Below are 19749 nucleotides of genomic sequence, written 5' to 3'. Positions count from 1 at the left end.
AAATAAATTTAAATAAATTTTATTGTCCAAAAATATAAGATAATGTGAAAAAAATATGATTTCATTAAGAGTAAATATGACTTTGGTCCATGCACTTTACTCGCATTTTATTTTCACTCCATTTACTTTTTTTTGATGTTTTAGATCCTTATACTTTTATTTTTTATTATTTTCAGTCTCTCTATGAATAAAGTATAGAGTCCTTAAAAGGAGCCAAAACAATAAAAATAAGAGTGTAGGGACCTAAAATATAAAAAAAGTATAGGGACCAAAACAAAATATGAGTAAGTATAAGAACCAAACATTATGTTTACCCTTTCATTAATTACTCCCTCCATTTAAAAATGTAAAGCATTTTTTAAGAAGTTTGATGTTTAAAAATATAAAACATTTTTAATTTTTTGATGTGTAATCATTGCCTTTTTTTAAAAGTGTCTTTATTTATGAATGACTTCACATTTATATAGGGTATTTAATAAGGGTAAATATGAAAAGATAGGTTAGTTTGAAATAAGTAACTACTTTATTAGAGGGTGAGATTCAATTAAAAATGCCTTATATTTTTTAATAAAGAGAATATATTTTTTTAATATTACCATTGGCTCGCCTCAGAATTCATGTAATCTTGGTTAGACATGTTTGGTTTGATTAAAATCAAATTATATACATGATGGGCTTGGATTTCACTTCTCTTCCTCTCCACTTTCCCTCGCTTTCACTCCATCTCCAGTTTTCATCTCAACGGCTGGATCATCTCCATTTCACTTCTATTCCCTTTCTTGTCAATTAATCTTACGTTCCTCACGCTCAATACTCAGCAGGCACTGATGTCAGAGACACTATCGTCATTTTGATCTCTAGGCAATTTGGCATCACAAACACTCCAACATGCCGACCTACCCAATGGTTGAGCGAGTAGACAAACAGTCCTGTTGGAGGCGAGTGACAACATGAAACTCGAAACACTTTGCAGAAATCGTTTGACAGCTCTCAAAACCACAAACGTGACATCAGGAAGTAACAAGCCACGTGTCGAAAAGTTGTCCGTACGATTGATTGGCGAGCTTAGAACACTCGGAAAACATCCTGGCCGGTAATATATGAAACCGGATCCTCTCACCGCCCAAAATTCTCAGCGTCTTTCATTGGCTAAATTTGGTCCCTTCGGTCAAAATGTGATTAATACACACATCAATGTCAGTAATTTATTTTTAAATAGTTAAAAAATATATTTTAAAATATCATATAATTACATTCAAGTATAAAAATAGGTCTAATTATAAATTTAAACATAATTTTTTGTTAAATAGATCATGTCAAAATTTAAACAGGATAAACTGTTTATCTATATGAGCCTATTTACTTATTTTAATATAATCAACTTTTTTTTAAATAGACCCAACCTTACCTATAGAAACATATAACCTCTCCCATTTAAATTTTGGTTTGTCTGTTTAACAAAATGACTATACTTAAATTTATAATTAGGTCTATTTATATAAATAGGTTAAGCTTGTTTACTCAAAATTTGATTTAAGCATGATATATTTCTATCCATATATAATATTTTAAAACATATTTTTTCACTATTTAAAAATAAATTATTTACATATATTTTTAAGAGTCATGTGATGTATGTGTTAACTAATTTTAACCAGTTGAATGGATTAAATTTGACTGCTGAGAAACGCTGAGAATTTTAGATTCTGACAGGATCCGGATCCGTGAGGTATCAATCTTGCTAACGTGTTCCCTCCAGCAGCCTCCACTCCTACATGTAAAGTGTGTTCTTGGGGGTAGGGGTGAGCAAAACCGAATCGAAACCGAAAATCGAACCGAATCGAATCGAATTTTATCTATTTGATTCGGTCTATTTGATTTTTCGGTTCGATTCGGTTTTTTTTATTTTAAATATTTCGGTTGATCGGTTCGATTCGGTTAGTAAAATTTAAAATCGAATAGACCGAACCGACCGAATTACATATAATTTATTAATTTATAAATTATATTTAATTTATAAATTATTTTATTTTTATTTTTATTTTTTATTTTAATAAAGAATAAAAAATAATAACATCACTTGAAACCCCAATTCAATCAATCACTCTCATCAGTAGGTATTGTGACTGGATTATGAGGCTATTATTTGATCATCGATGTTTATTTATGGTTGTTTATTGATTATCCATGCCTTTATAATATTTGGACTTTATGTCATATGAGTATAATTATAATGGGCTCATATTAAAAAAACGAATAGAAAAAAAGGCCCAATTTTGTAGTGTTGTTTGTTTTAATATTTAAAGAATAAGCCCAACCGAAAAACCGAATTAACCGACCGAACCGAATTATCAAATTTCGGTTCGGTTCTTGTTCGGTTCGATTGGCTTATTCGGTTCGATTCGGTTTTCATTTTCAGTGTTATTCGATCGATCGGTTCTGCATATTTTGAGACCGAACCGAACCGAACCGATCGATGCTCACCCCTACTTGGGGGTAAAAGACTAGAAGTAACTGTAATATCCAACGCGTTTTGCTAAACTTTGAAATTTTAATAGTAGACTTGTGATTTAAATTAAGATTTTATGATAATTTTGTCATCAAAATAAAGATGAGTGAGAGTATAATTAAAATACTTGAATGTTTTTAGATAAATAAATTTAAGAAAAAAATTTACTTAATCTATTAAAAATGTTCAAAATGTTTCACAAAAAAAAAAAAAAAAACCAGCAGCATTGTGTTATAAAGACTAAAATTTATTTTTGATAAAAGACCAATGCTTATACAAACTATCCTATTTCTTTTAAAACTTGTTAAAGCCTCAATATATTATTATTAATTTTAAAAGAATTGTTATCAAAACTTGAATGTCTCATTGTTTATATACACTTGTTCCATTCAAATTTAACGACAATTTATTTGAAATGAACAACAATCTATTTAGATTTTAACAAGTTAAAAAAATAAGTTTTAGTTTAATAGTGCCTTTTATCAACAAGTATTTATTCGAATTCTAACAACAACTCATTTATGATTAATAATAATATATTCAAATTTTAATATAATATATTCAAATTTTAATAAATAAAATATATAAAATTTTAAAGCTCTTAATTTATAATTGATTATTAAAATTATGAATTATAGATACATGTATATATATATTAAGTTGCAACCATAATTCTCGTCCCCTCTTGTAAGATCATATAGACAGAGAGAGAGCATCGTTTATAAACTACTGCGCAATAATGCTCTTTGTTTGTTTTTTAAGTACCCTAATACTTCCCATTCTCTTGCAAATGTTCTCATCAAACTCGATCACAGTATATATGAGCAACATTCATATTTTGAGAGGTCCTAAACGAGAAACTAGAATAAGATAAAGCATATTTCTAAGACGACAACTAAATACTCATTAATCGTCTCATGATTGGGGGGGTTGTTACCTGGTAAGGTTGAGCTTATTATTTCCTGAAAAAAATATCTCCTTCAAGATTCAAGTTTTTAAGATCCTCTCAAGAAATTTCTCATAATTGAAGGTCATTGAGGTTGCACCAGCAGGGATTATCAGAAACAAGAAAATTTCGGTTATGATGATCAAACAAGGAAGCAGATGAGGTTTCCTCATGTTATTTGTTAGATCTCCCCATAGTTGATACACATGAGTCTTGTTTTTGGAGATTTTTATTCTAATATATATATATATATATTATAAAATAATTTTATGATATGCAGTCACGTCCATAATGTATTTTTAGTCTTTCGAAGTGTAATAATTGACCTTTTTTTAAAAGTACCCCTATTTGATAAATGACTTTATATTTATTGAAGGGTATTTAGTAAGGATAAATATGAAAAACTATGATTAATATGAAAGTAGATAACTACTTTATTGAGGGGTGAGATTTGGTTAAAAATGGCTTACATTTTTTAACGAAAGGAGTATATTTTATATTTATAATTTAAATATTTTCTTTTTTTATCAGATTATAACATAAAAAATCAATGTTTTGGTTATTGATTTCTTTAAAAATATATATTTTAACTCGCCAAAAAACTATGAAACATATAATATTTAAATTCTTTAAATTAAATTTAGACAATTTGCATGATACCATAGTATTGAAATCAAATGAATCTAACCTACTGGTAAACTATTAAACCAGTTAGTTGATCAGTTCAATAAAATATTTTATTCATTATCCATCTGATCACTGTATTAATATTTAAAAACAGTGTTCAGTATATTGCATATTACTTATTCCTAAAATAAAAGTTCTTCCTTCAATCTGTTCAAGAACACGCAGGCCTGAGACAATATTGCTCAGAAGTCAGTAACAGTTCTTCACCCTTACAGGCCTCTTAACAAACTCTTGTCTATATTCTTGCACTGTTCTCGTTTGCTAATTGGGTTCTGGAATTCAGCGAAACCATAGTGTTCTTGAAACACTTTGTGAGTTCTTCCCAGCAGAGCAAGGTTCTTTTAATGTTGGTCCAAGCAAAGAGATCAAGTGCATTTCCTTCTTCAAGATACATTACTGCAATATCTGCCTTTGTCTCATCTGATGCTTGATAATACCGAAAATATTTTTCTGCCTTCAAAATCCATCCTCTTAAGTCACCCCTTTTGAATTTGGGACATGTGCCTTGCCTTTGTCTTTGTTACTTCCTTCAACATGAGTTTTGCTGGTAGAAGCCTTGAGAGCAGCCATCTCAGTGTTAAGTTGACTTAACCATCTCATATAGAGTAGAGCTGTTGAGCAAGAGCTTCTGGAATCTGTTGATCGGAAAAGCGTGTGGAAACTATCTCGTAATTAACCAAGCTTGGATACAAAATGGTAGAGTCAAGTAGGAATAGAGGTAAATAAATCTAATAACTCTCTTAAAGCAAATATCTCATTCAAAGAAAACTAATAGAAAAGTTAGAGGAGAATCTCCAGAGATGAATAAAACTTTGATTAATCCTGAATGCCTTTTGCAAATAAGCTGACCCAATAACCAAAAATTCTGAAAAGACTACCCACTTCGAAAAACTTAGGACTTATTGGGCAAACATGCTGCATAATATTTATTTGAAATAATTAATAACTACCCCTAAAGTTGGGGAATAATCAACTGAAATAATAAATCAAATAACAAAAATAATTGTTAAACATTGGGAAAAAAAAAAATCTGAAACTAGCTAGTCACATGTCTTCCTCTTCTTTCTTCTGGTAAATATATATGGGCCGTGTAGAAGTATAGGATTAGGAAATAACATACCATGTTGAAACCAGACTCGTTGTGGGGTCCACAACTTTCCAATGGTTGGTTTTGCCGAAGAAAACAAACAAAGGATCGAGATGGATCCATTTATTTCACACAAGAAAGCAAACATCTTCCCCCCCCCCCCCCCAGAAAAAAAAAAAAAAAATCCCCCGCATCACAGATTAAAATCGGATGCTCAGTTCACTGGAAATGAAATAATAGATATTGTTTTTTCATTACAGGTAAATTGGTCCTAATTAAAGCTTTGTCACTGTTAAATGAAAATATTACAGGGAAGATCAGATAACGAAATGCCATATAAAATGGAAAATGTGACCTGAAATAGCCTTCCAAGAAAGAAACTTGTTACTGAAGAGAAACTTCCATGGCTTGTCTTCTTCCTTGATGTGTGCCTGATGTGGATGTTTGTGAGGATCCCGTGTATGAACTGTTAGTAGGTGAAGGCCTAGCTTGATTGGATGCAGAAGAACTAGCATAAGAAGATGAAAAAATTGAAGAACCAATATTTGACAAAGATGGAGCAGCATAGATTGGTTTGGGCATTATTGGTGGGAGAGCAGGTAATGGAGCTTCAAAATTAAGTACATGAAGTGCTTCTCTAATTGTAGGCCTCAGTATGTAATCTGGATGAGCACACCATAGCCCAAGAATCATTAACCTTTCAAGTTCTTGCTCATCAAAATCTCCATTATCAAGCCTTTTGTCAGCTGCTTCAAGAAGCTCACCTCTGCCATAGAGTTCCCATGCCCATTCCACCATCATGACTGGTTCATTACTAGCATTGCGGTTAATTGGTTTTCGCCCACAAGCTAATTCCAAAAGAACAACACCAAAACTGTACACGTCAGATTCTCTTGTTGTCTTGCCCATGGCCAAACATTCTGGAGCAATGTATCCTTTTGTTCCTGCTACAATAGTTGTTGGTAACCCTTTCCCATGTTCAGTGAGCCTCGCTAACCCAAAATCTCCAAGCTTAGTATTGAAATTTGCATCCAACATGATATTGCTTGATTTTATGTCTCTGTGGACTACACATTGCTCCCACTCTTCATGCAGGTAGAGTATTGCTGAGGCTAGGCCTTGAGCAATATTATATCTAGTTGGCCATGTCAAGAGGTTTTTGCTTTGAAATAGATGGTAATCTAGGCTTCCATTTGGCATGAACTCGTAGATGAGTAGAAGATCATTCCTCTGATGGCACCAACCCACCAGTTGCACCAAATTCTTGTGCCTTAGCTGACCAATGATCTTTACTTCAGAGACATACTCCTTTACTCCCTGTTTAGATTCTTGGGACACCTTCTTAATTGCAACAGAAGTATTTAAGCCTTCCATAAATCCTTTGTAGACCCCACCAAAACCTCCTTCTCCAAGTTTGAGTTCCTCTGCGAAGTTGTTTGTTGCCCTTACAAGTTCGTTATATGAAAACTTCTTTGGTCCAACACTTTCAAAATCTTTGTCCAAGGCAAGATCCAACAAATCATATTTCTTTGCCCTACAATTAAACCTCCATACCAGAAACCAAGCTATGTTTAACCCTGCTACAACTGATCCAATGCTCAATCCAATGATCAGAGCCTTATTGCTTTTACTCTTGTTCTCTACTCCCAATATTGCAGAACTTGAATTGAAGGACCATGAGCATAGTGTATGTAGCTCAAATTGTTTTCCTGTAGCTGAAGAGAAGCCAAACTGAACTTGCTCTGGCAGGTACTTTCTCAAGTCAATCTTATGGGAATAGTATTGTTGAATTGGGACATTGTCCTTAAATCCAGTAAAACTGACAGTTAATTGGTATGAGATAGAATTGTAGGTAATCTCAGCATCATACTTTCTACCATCATTCTTAGTGTACCATTGTGTTGTGTAAGGAGTCCACATTTTTTTAACATTGATTCCAACATGATCATAATGAGGATCACCCTGATCCACATTGGGAAAGGTATCAAACTCCACTGCCACGAATGGATGTTTGTTAGGGTAATTGGGATTTTGCATCTCTATGCGACCCACAAGACCAATACCAGAGCCATCTGGGGATATGGAAGTGGAAAATTTGGGTGTGCCAAGAAGAATGTGATGCCATCTCCAATTCCATCACGAGTTTTGTGAAGTGCATTGATGATGAAGGTGAAGTGAGTACTGAAGTTTGCAAGTGTTCTTGTTTCTTTGTCCCAAAGCTGCAACAAGTCACCATATGTTACTCTCCCTACGCTATCCATCTTGTATCTGAGTCAAGAATCAGATTGTTAGACTCATAACAAATTTATACAGAGGCTTTTTTTTTTTTTTGCAGTGAAAACAACTGATGGTTGCTATACTTTTATATCATGAGACGAATATACCTTGTTATCAAAACACACACACACACACACTCTCTCTCTCTCTCTCTCTCTATATATATATATATATATATATCATACAAGACAAAAGTCGATCAATTAGTACTAGTAAAAATAAACAACATTTTAATTAGAAACCCTTAACAATAAATTATGATATACTCCCTCCAATTTCATTTATAAGGCATGTTCTTAAAGGTTTATTATTTTAATTTATAAGTTACGGTGTAACTTTTTATATAATATTTGAAAAGTATTTTTAAAATTATTTTTCATGAGATAGAAAAAGTAATATGATCATACTTTCCAGATTTGTTATATAAAAGTATATTTGAAATTTCACACACTTTTATTTCTTTTATTTTCTTTGTATTGATACTGAAGAGGTTTGTAGAAATGACTTATAAAAAAGATTCGAAGAATACTTTTTTTGGCCAAGGCTAGAAGCTAATATATGTGTGTGTGAGAGATCAATGACAGACCCAGAAAAATAAATCAATGAAAAAATAATTTATACAAAAATGAATATCAATATTTATATAAAATATAATTTTAAATATTTATTAAATTGTATTAAGGGTATAAGTTAATAAAATTAAATACTAAAGAAAGTCATAAATGATAAAACATCATTGTAATAACATAAAACACTCTTTTTAAATAAATATTTTTTATATCTATTAGAATCAGATTTTTTTATTTTCATTAAATCGAATCTATATGCCTCTTTTGCATGGCAGAGATAATAGTTTTGTGATAAAAAAATTTATATACAATTTTTTTGGAAATTATTTCCTTTTCATTTTAAAACTACTACTATTTAAGATCATAAAACATATAAAATTTGAGACAATATATTTTTTAATGGGATAAGTAAAATTTTATAAGGGGCAAGTTAAATTTTTTTGAAGTGAGGGGGAAAATGAATTTTTTTTTTAAGGGGCAACTAAAATTATTTGGGTCATTTTAGGTAATATTTTTCATTTGGGTTGTGAGGGGCATGGTGAACGAGGATACGTCGCCGTATATGATGAAGCATATTTCTAAAACGACAAGGCCATCAAAACATAATAAAAGAAACGACAATGAGTAATATTACCTGGTAAGGCTGAGCATCCCATTTTCCTGAAAGACATCTCCTTCAAGCTTCAAGTTCTGGTTAGCCATGTCAAGAAAGTTCTCATAGTTGAAGGTTACTGAGGTCGCACCTGCTGGGATTATCAGAGACAATAAAATCTTGGTTATGAACGAAGAAAGAAGCAGATGATTTTTTGATCTCCATTGCTGAGATATCCCCATAGCTGATATCAATGAGACTTTTAGCTTGCTTGTTTGGAGGAAGCTTCAGAAATGACTTGGTTTATATATATATATATATATATATAATTAAAGAGCTACTGGTGAGTCTTGCTTGGTGAAGGCATATACTCAAAATTCTACATATATTAATCAATTTTGGGGATTTGGACACCACATACGCTATGTGATGAAAATTGATTGATGTAATGCTTTGTCAACTAATTTGGTTGACGAGTAAGCATTTAATTAATTAGTCTCATGGGAAAGAGACTTTGCATGTTTTATCGTGAAAAAAGTTGGAAATACATTCACTTTGTCAAAAGTGGAGATTACCAAGATGACTTATTTATCACTATTGAAAAGTAATGTTATTGAACCTTGTCAAATGTCACCACATCACTTTTCATATGTTGTCTTTATCTCACGTTACGTGTCATGTTATTATTAACTTATATTTGTATTTCATAAATTGTTTTTTCCTTGGTTTGAAACTGACCTCCTTCATTTATGTCCCGCCATTTTGCACCTAATAAGCTAAAATGAACTTGTAATATATTATTATATAGTTAAATATATATTATTAAACCAAACAAACACACACTAGCTAACATTTGTTGTATAATTCAATTACACACATATATCTTAGATATTAAATATTATAAGATATTATTACTATCATTAATAACTTTAATTTAATTTTTCAATTTATTAAAATTTTGAATTATAATATTTATTTTGTATTGAGTAAAATATAAATATAATGATATAATATCATTTATATTATTTATTTTATTTTTTTATTGTACTTCTAGAGATTATTGTATTATTCATTTTAATATTCATATTTATAATTATAATATATAAAAATAAATAATAAAAACAAAGATGATCATAGATTAGATTGTAATTATTTATTTTTTTGGCTAGTTTTAATTAAAATATTATTTTTACTTTCAATTAACTATAACTCTTAAGTAAATAAATTGACTTGTTTTTACATTACATTTTAATTTTTTTTAAATCATCTTGTATTTTTAAATGATAATTTTATAAAAAATTATACACTACATCATCTAATTTTTTATATTTATATTTCTAGATAGTATCAAACAAAAAATCATATAGCGTCGCATAGATATATTTTATGTATTCTAAATTAAATATACAATTTTAGAAACCTCATTTATCTAATTATTTGGTAAAATGTTTGAAAGTGAGAGTTTTGTAACCAAAATGGAGTTTTGTGGATAAATTTGGTATGTGATGGAATGTTTGTGTCAAACTAAAGCCAATAACTAAATTTTGCTATAAATTTTATGTGAACACTTAAATAACACAATTTGAATTTGTGTAGGAAAGGTTATGTTTGTTTAAAATTTAACTTTACTGTTCATTCTATCAATTTTTTGCTGACAAGGGCATTCTGCTGCAACACATGCATGCTTCGTCACAATACATGACATAGAGAGTGTTGGCCCCAGCACATGGTGGTGCTCTTGGCTCAGGTGTATCTTCTATAAGTTATCCATTCCAGCGCAAGGTGCGTTATTTGCTACAAACATGCACTTTTCTAGATTTGCCCGTTTCCACATTTCTAATTATGAAATGGTCCTTTTTGACTCTTTTATTCTTAATAAACTCGTTTTCAAATCAAGCTATCTCGAGATGCTTTATTTAAATGTTATTTGTGATTTATTTCAATGTTCTGAATTGTAAATTATTTTTTTGATGTGGGATCCCCTTTTTGGCACACTTTATTGCTTAGAGAACTTTTAAATTATCATGGTAGATATTTGTTATGCCAAGTTAAATTGTTTCTATCATAGTAGTTGGTTTTAAAATTGTTTTGTTATCCATATGAAGTATGAAAAACATTATTTTAAATACCACTCCGACTGTCAAAAATTATAGGTGATTTGTAAATTAAAATAGTAGAACAAATTATGAGTTTTCATTCAAAATTAATAAGTTATCCTTCTAAAATTTATATATCTTAAAAGTTAACTTGTAAATTAAATGTGAAAATTTATAAATAAAAATATTTAGATTATCAAATATTAAAGTATTACTATTTTAATAAGAAGTTATTTAAAAAAATTAATATTTTTAATTACTTATTTATGTTGTTGCTGGCAATGGTGATTTCATAATAACCTAGCAAGCGATTAAAATGATTGACTAAAATGATGTTTTAGTTTTTTATATGGGTAAAAATAATATCCATCTATTGAAATTTATTTATAAATTAAAGGACTTAATTAGTGTTAATTTTCTTGTAAAGATTATTTTTTATAATTTTATATATCCTTTTCTATAATTTTTAGGTTATTCTTTGTAATTTTTTAAGTCAACTAACAATTAAATTAATGGATATTCAATGGAGGTATAGTATTGCTCCTTAAAAAAAAACTATTTAAGAAGGATATTGTCCCAACTTTTATTACATAATGTTCAGTGCTCCTTAAAAAAATTTAAAAATAAATTAGTATTTTAATCCTATAATATACTCCCTCCGTTTTATTTATAAGAGAAACTATCACTTTTTTACTTTTTTTATATAAAAAAATTATTTTTTTCAATAAGTATTTATTGCAAACTTTTTAAATTATTTATCATAATTTTATCATTTATAATTATAAAAAATAATTAATGAATGCTTGATTAATACAATTAAAAAAGATATTATAATTTAATTTTTTTATTTTTAAATACAATTAATATTATTAATTAATTTTTTTAAACTGTGTGATATTTTTTTTTATAAGTAAAAATGGAGTGAGTATCCGAAATCATAAATGACTGGGCCCAAGAATTTATGACTCAACATAATGAAACATTGAAATAGTCATCTCAATTTTTTTGGGTAAAATAATAATAAATTTTCATGTCATAAAAGTACAAAAGGAGGAACAAGTCATCGATCGTTTTGGAATTGGCAACGAGAGTTGGGTCTTGAATGCTCGCTAATATGAGCAATTAAAAATAATCTTTTTAAGACTCGATTTTGTTGCTGTTTGCCCTTGGGCTGCTACAAGATAATAAATTCAAACCGATCTAATTTCCATAATTTATAATATTATATATATTTCAACACTTTTAAAAGAAACATGTTATAAAGCATATTTATAATATTATAATTATGATTTTGCAAACATAATTAAAGATAAAAATAAAGTAAAATATTATATGAAGCAGTTTTGAAACGGAACAACAGTAAATTAATGACGGAACGTAAGGAGAAGCAGAAACTGATATCCGTTGGGTCACCACTATTAACACAATAATAAAGCAATTGTAACTTATCTTTTAATTTCTTTGCTCTGTTTTATACTTAGAACAGTATAAAAGGCTTAGTATCTTCGTGTATTGCATCTCACATTGAAAAGAATAAATAAGTGTTTGTTTTTTCATTCAGTTTCTGAGCCAAATTTCCTAATTTTTGATTTAAAAAAAGGAAGTTTAAGGGATTGGCTCCCGAATTTCCAACGATATAAAACAAAATATTTATATTATTTATTAATTTATTAATACGGTTCTTATATCCACAGTCAAATTTGGACAATATTGCTTCTGGAAGACATGGATAAGTCGCTTCCCTGCCAAATGAAAAATCAAAATTTGACAGTTAATCTGGATGATAATATTGCAATGGCCAAAATAAATGCATTATTAATGCCTTGGAGAAAAATGCATACTAGTCAACCCATGAAAAAGAATACTACTTCCATCTCAATGTATAGGATGCTTTTAAATAAAATTACACGTATTAATAAAGCTCATTAAATATATTTATAATGATTTTTAAAATAAAAATATAAATTTTAAAAATATATTTTTCATTTGAAATATACTTTATTTGTGAAAGAATATTAAAGAGAAAAAATATATAAAAAATAATATTAAAAAAGTATCATTAATGAAATTTTACTTTATCAAAGTATCTTAAATTTTAAAATATCGAATCTCCCTTAAAAATGCCTTATAAAACAAAGAGAGTACTATGTATAATTGTGCTTGACATGAGAGATGGATAGAATAGTTATAAATATCAAAGTATTGAAAACTAGATTGATTATTGAATCAATCAAAACAATAATTCAAAGGTTAATGATAAAAAAAAACGTAGTCAAACTTTGGTCAGAGCTATTATAAATAAAACATTTCTTTAAATTGATAATGATAAGACACTACTTTAAAGGTTTACACCAATTTAACCAATCTAGTTGACAAGGTCTTAATACTACGATATATACTCTATTTGGTTCAAAATATAATCATTTTTTCTTCAAAAATATATGCAGCTTAATATTAATGAATTTTTTTCATTTTATCTCTTTTATTTATTAATCTAAGATAAATGTAGTGTATAGTATAATTTTGTGCAATTTATATATACAAGTTGACCTCTAAATATTAAAATTTAATAAATACAACTTTTTGGTCAAAGAGTATATTAAGTACTAATTTTTATCTAAAAAGAGGATCATGTGTAATTTAAAAAATAATATAAGTGTATGAAATTTACTATTATTTTTAAGTAAATTTTATATAATTTCTAAAAAAAATTAAATATATTTGAAATTTTAACAAATTCTAAAAATGTCCGTGTATTTTACTTATAATTTTAAGAAAAAAGATTATGTAAATTTTAAAAATATTAAAGTATCTTAAATTATAATTTCTTTTTCTTAAATTATAGTATAAATTGTAATTTTGACTTTCACTTTTAAAAAGTTTCAAATATTAATATTAGATGAGAATTTAATTTTGTATAATTGTAATCCGACTCAAACAAATTCCATGTAAATAGTAACTCCCTCCGTTTAAAAATATTAATATTTTTAATTTAATTTTATCTATTAATAAAATAGTTGCCTATTGTTAAATTAATTTATTTTTTTATATTTATTTCTATTAAATACTCTACGATAAATATAAAATCATTTATCAATATGAGCACTTTTGAAAAAAAAACAGTGATTATATTTCGAAAGACTCAAAATGTCTTACATTTTTTAATATCCAACTCTTTAAAAAATATTTTATATTTTTAAATGGAGTGAATGGTTTTCTTAAAAAAATTATTTCTTTTTTATAGGATGACACCCAAGGTATTTTCTTGATCGTGCTAATGCGTCAATGTCAAAATGACGTGCCTCTATTTTATTTTAACAAGTCAACGCTGAAGAAAAAATAGATAACATTTTTACCAAAAGCCCCAATTTTTTTCAGAGCCACCTTGACTTTAATTTGCAACAGAAAAGTAAACCTCACGCCTTAATATACCATTCAATCTTGAATTATCTTCTTCAACATTATCGCTTTTCCAAGTCATTTGAAAACTTCTCAACATCCTCGGCCATGGCGGCAGCTAGCCAAGACCGTAACAATCCTCATCATCTTCATCTTCTTCCTTCATTAGAACTCATCACCAACTGTTATTTTTTCTCATATACCCTTCAGTTTCTTCACTTTCCTTCAGCTATGAACAGTTCAAGCAGAATGATCCAACCTTGGACTTTGTTGGAGAGGGTGTTGACTATCACTACTAAAAAATATAGTATGTATAACGTTATATATTAAACGGTTAAAATAAAAAATGATGCATAAGTAGATGCGGAAATTTTAAAAACATATATTAAACGGTAATACTTTATAACTGTTTAATAAGTAATCAAATACTAAACGGTTATTTAACATAACCGTTTAGTATATCGTTAAATTTTGGTTATATATATCCCCACCTCCATTAGCCATAGAAAGGCCATGGGTCATCGTTGTTCATGCCCTAGGTGGTTCTAATCTCATCTATGCCGTGGGTCATTGTGGTTCTCGCCATGGGTTTGTCGTGCGCAGTTCGTGACTGTGCTCGCCGTGGGTCCGTTTTTAATAAAAATTATTTCATTTGTTATTGAAATTGAGCATTGGTCTAGGTTTAGAGATTACTATTGTTTGTTATTAAGCTTAAAACTGGACTGGTTTATTAATAAATTATTGCCATTGTAGTATGAAATTGCTCTGAAATTGATCTGAAACTGATTTGAAATGGCTCTATTTGAATGCTGTTTGGAAATTGTTATATATTTAATGTTGAATTTGTTGAAAGAGGGTATTATGCTAGGAAAATGTTCAATTTTTTGCCCTTATGTTGCCAACATTTTTTCTTTTTTTTTTTTCCAATCATGTATAATAACTTTGAGCTATGTTTGAAGTAGTTAAACATTTTGTTTGATTAATTTAGCATAAATAGAAGGCATAAGGCTGCGGGAACACCAATTTTAAGCCATTATGCTATTAAAGTGCTTTCAAAATTTGTTTTGCAATTATATAGAACAACTTTGAACTATGTTTGAAGTTTTTTGAAGTATTTTAATATATTATTTAATTAAATTAGCATAAATAGAAAGCGTAAGGCTCGGGGAACACTGATTTTAGGTTATTATACTGTCAAAATTGTTATGAATTTTTATTTTGCAATAATGTAAAACAAGTTTGAACTTTCTTTGAAGTTTTTTTTAAAGTAGTTTAACATTTGGTTTCATTAAATTAGTATAAATAGAGAGCATAAGGCTTAGGAAAAACTGATTTTAAGTTATTATGCTACTAAAATTTTTTAAATTTTGTAGCAATCAACTTGTGACTTATTGAATGATTTCCTATCTATGATATTTTTTAAATAAGGGCATTATGAATAAGAAGTGGATGTCTGCCAACTGTCTATCTGAAGAATATTGTGATGGAGTGGCATACTTTATTAAGCTTGTAGTAAATAATGCACAAGACCACGGGCAAATTGTTTGCCCTTGTTTAAGTTGTGGTAATGTAAAGTTAGTTTCTCCTGAAATATGTGAACTACACTTGTTTAAATATGAAATTGATCAAAGTTATAAGTGCTAAGTAAAGCATGGGGAGATACATGATGATATGAATAATAGTAGCTAAGGGCATATAGAAAGTTTTTTATCATCACTGGATTTTGACATATTGTCTTGAAGAATTAGTGAATGAGATGAAAGGGGAACTCAAGAATTTTTCAGAGAAGATGGAAATGTTGAAAACTGATGTAGAGACACTTTTGTATGAAGGGTGTACTGAGCTCACTCTATTAGTTGCTGTGCTGAAATTATACAACTTGAAAGCTATAAGTGGGTGGAGTGATACAAGCTTTTCAAACTTATTCTCTTTGATGAAACTAATACTACCGAAAAATAACAAGCTCTTGAGCTGGCTATATGATGCAAAAAAGGTGTTATGCACAGTTGGCTTGAGCTATAAAAAGATATATGCTTGCCCCAATGATTGCATCTTATTCAGGAATGAATATGAAAAGCTAATTCATTGTCTTAAGTGTGAGGCATCACGCTAGCTATAAGCAGAATGGAAAGAGTGCAGATAAAGCAATGTGGTATTTTCATATTATTCTAAGATTCAAGGTTGTATAGCATATGTCAAAAGGCAAATAATCTATCATGGCATGCAAGTGGGAGAGTATGGTACCTCGACTATTAGTGGTGGCGATCCCAATAACAGGCCGGATATAGTAGAGATGATTAATCAGTAAGTTCATTAAGTTTTATGCATATATGTATGTAACTAGTTCTTTTTGTGTGAATATTTCTTATATCAACTTTTATATTGCATGTTAGGGCCGTTATCATGTACTATACTGAGGTTGATCAGTAATTTCGACAATTAATAAGGGATAATGGTTGCTTTGATATGGCAATATCATGGATAATTATTAAGGTATATGTATTTAATTATCATTAATTACGTTAGTAACATAATTATAAGTCATATCATGTCACTGATTAGTTTTTGTTTTATCCATTGTGTAATTGTAGTGCCTAAAATAACATGACAAAGTTAGGAATTGTAGGTATGCTGTTATGAAGTTTATGTAGGATATAATCCAACATGCTCCTATCGAAACTCTTCCAGACAATGTATATATATTGTCAACATTATCATCATTATATTATTTATCATCATTATATTATTTTTATTAATTAACATGATTTTAATTTGTTGTTGTTTTTACATTTATCAGTACTATGAGGATACAAACTGTGACATATATATTGAGACTCAAATGAAAGAAGTCCTTGAAGAGCTGGCACGTAGTATTTTTCAAGCATGATTTTGCTATAACAACCAATAATAGCAAAAAAAAATGCATCATATAGGTATATATTTAAAGTTGACATAAATATAGGTGTACTTTGCCAACTTTGTAGGATTTAGAGTTTTATTTTGGCCATTAATTGGTTTAAGTTATAAACAACATCAAATTTTATATAATTTGTATAGGAATTCATAATGTAAATTTCATGTATATAATTATTGTTAGCTATTAAAATTCTATTTTGGGTACTGAAATTGTATTTTGTAAATGTTAAATACAGGAGGGTGGCTAAAAACACAATAAGAATAGGTAAAAAATGATCAAAATAGTAAACAGTTTTTTGAAAAAATCATTTAATATTGTAACCAAATATATAATAAAATAATATTCAATTATTTAAAATAAAACTGTTGAATATTTTTAAATACTAAACAGTTTTTTGATTATAACCGTTTAATATTTGTATAATATTCAATGGTTATATTTTGATAATCGTTGAATATTATTTCTTCTGAAATATATATTAAATAATTTTTTGAAAAAGCTGTTGAATATATACATTTAAAATATTCAACACCTGATTATTTAATTATTTATAACTGTTTAATATTATTAAAAATAATAATTATTATTTTTTCTCGTACTAGTATATGATAATGGATATCTGCAACTCACAAGGTTTGAGAGAGTCAGTCTTGCCAGTCACCCACCATGAAAATCTTCATCTTTGGGATAAAGTAACAGGAAAAGTCACAGATTTTTCTTCCCCATCTCTCCACCATCATCAATTCGCGAAACAAGACCTTCGATCGTGGAGATGGCATCATCTTCTTCCTTGCAGCACCAAGCTTTCCTCTCCCTGTTCCCAAAGACGGTGCCGGGATCGCGTTGTGAGCCGAACGCAGTTGGAAGATCAAAACTACACAGATCTGAACCCTTTTGTGGCTGTGGAGTTTGATACCAAAAGAAATGATTGGGATCCTCCAAATGATCATGTGGGGATTGATGTTAACTCTATAAAAGCAGCTAATACTGCACAGTGGTTCAGTGCTAAGGATGGCAGAATATATGATGCTGTTATTAGTTACATTTCTAGTTCATTCAATTTGAGTGTGAGTTTTGAGGGATATCAGAATAACACCAAAGTTGCACAGAGTTACAATCAAGTTGTGAACTTGACTGATGTTCTTCCGGAGTGGGTCGAGTTTGGATTTCCAATTTATATTATCATCTCAATTTATATAATATTTTTAAATAAAAATATATATACTAATAAAGCTTATTAAATATATTTTATAATTTTTTTAAATAAAAATATAAACTTTTAAAAATGTCATTTGTTTGATATATCATTTGTGAAAAAATATTAAAAAAATATGACAATAATAATATTAAAAAATATTATTAATGAAATTTTTTTTATCAAAATATTTTATATTTTAAAATATTAATTTTTTTTTTCAAAAATGTCTTACAGGACAAAGGGAACACTACAAATAATTGTGTTTCACATAAGAGATTGATAGAATAGTTCCTCTCTCTCTCTCTCTCTATATATATATATATATATGAAGGAATTGAAAACTATGAATCAATTATAGCATTGTCAAGGTTAATAATAAAAAAGACGAAGTGGAACTATGGTTTGATCGATTATAAATAAAATATTTTATTAAATTAATTAAAATACTAATTTAAAGGTTTACTAGTTTAACCAATCTTGTTGACCAAGTTTTAATACTATGATTTATACTCCTTCCAAATCAAACTACATTTAGGACATTTTTCTTATTTATCATAAATTAAAATTAACAGTAAAGATTATTTTTACGAGAATAACAATTTTAATACAAAGAAGACATTGAAAGAATATTGAGTTTCTTTTTCCCCTCCTTTTGGCCAAAAAATACTGCCGTCTCTATGAAATCTTGTTGTGGTCACATCGCAGTAGTTGGACGAAATAAAAGTTGCGTGTCTGTCTAATGCCCATAACTTTGGTTTAACATACAAAAACGTTTGTTTCTGTATCGGTACAAGTTTTATAAATACAACTTTGATATTTTAAGATATTTTATAAATTATTTAAGGTAAATGCAATAATGTATAGTATAAGTTTGAGCAAAGTATATATACAAGTTGACTTTTAAATATTAAATTTTATAAATACAACTTTTTGATCAAAGAGTATATTAAGTAATTTTTATAAAAAAAATAGTAGAAGTGTATGCAATTTGCTATTATTTTTAATAAAATTTTATATAAGTTCTAAAAATAAAAAAATACTGTTGAAATTTTAACAAATTCTAAAAATGTCGGTGTAATTTACTTATAATTTTAAGAAAAAGGGTTATACAAAATTTATAGATGTTTATCTAAGCAAAAATTATAATTTCGTTTTCTTATATTACAACATAAATTTAAAAATATATATATATTTTTGTAATTCCAACAACTATAGATGAGAATTTTGTATAATTTTAATTCCACACAAGCAAATTCCATTTAAATAGGTTTCTTTCTTACAAAAAATGTTTCTTTTCTATAGGACAATAATTAATACCTGAGGTATTTTCTTGATCGTGCTAATGTGTCGAAATCAAAATTACGTGCCTCTTTTTTTTTTTTTTTTTCTAACGAATGAATGCTAAAGGAAATTGGATGACATTTTTACCAAAGGTCCCCATTTTTCTAAGGGCCACCTTGACTTTAATTTGC

General features: G+C 28.5%; 2 pseudogenes; one reads left to right on the top strand and one right to left on the bottom strand.

The window, feature by feature from the left end:
* Positions 1-5427: 5427 nt before the first annotated feature.
* LOC129286857 (L-type lectin-domain containing receptor kinase IX.1-like) lies at positions 5428-8914 on the bottom strand (annotated as a pseudogene).
* An 8776-nt stretch (positions 8915-17690) lies between these two features.
* On the top strand, positions 17691-18251 carry LOC129286324 (lectin 9-like; annotated as a pseudogene).
* Positions 18252-19749: the final 1498 nt, after the last annotated feature.

The sequence above is a fragment of the Prosopis cineraria genome, unplaced genomic scaffold (assembly GCF_029017545.1).
Source record: "Prosopis cineraria cultivar Desert tree isolate PC_DT_omini unplaced genomic scaffold, ASM2901754v1 PC11, whole genome shotgun sequence".
NCBI classification, from domain to species: Eukaryota; Viridiplantae; Streptophyta; class Magnoliopsida; order Fabales; family Fabaceae; genus Prosopis; species Prosopis cineraria.
The sequence above is the reverse complement of the archived record's forward strand: the minus strand, read 5'-3'. Positions and strand labels throughout refer to the sequence as shown.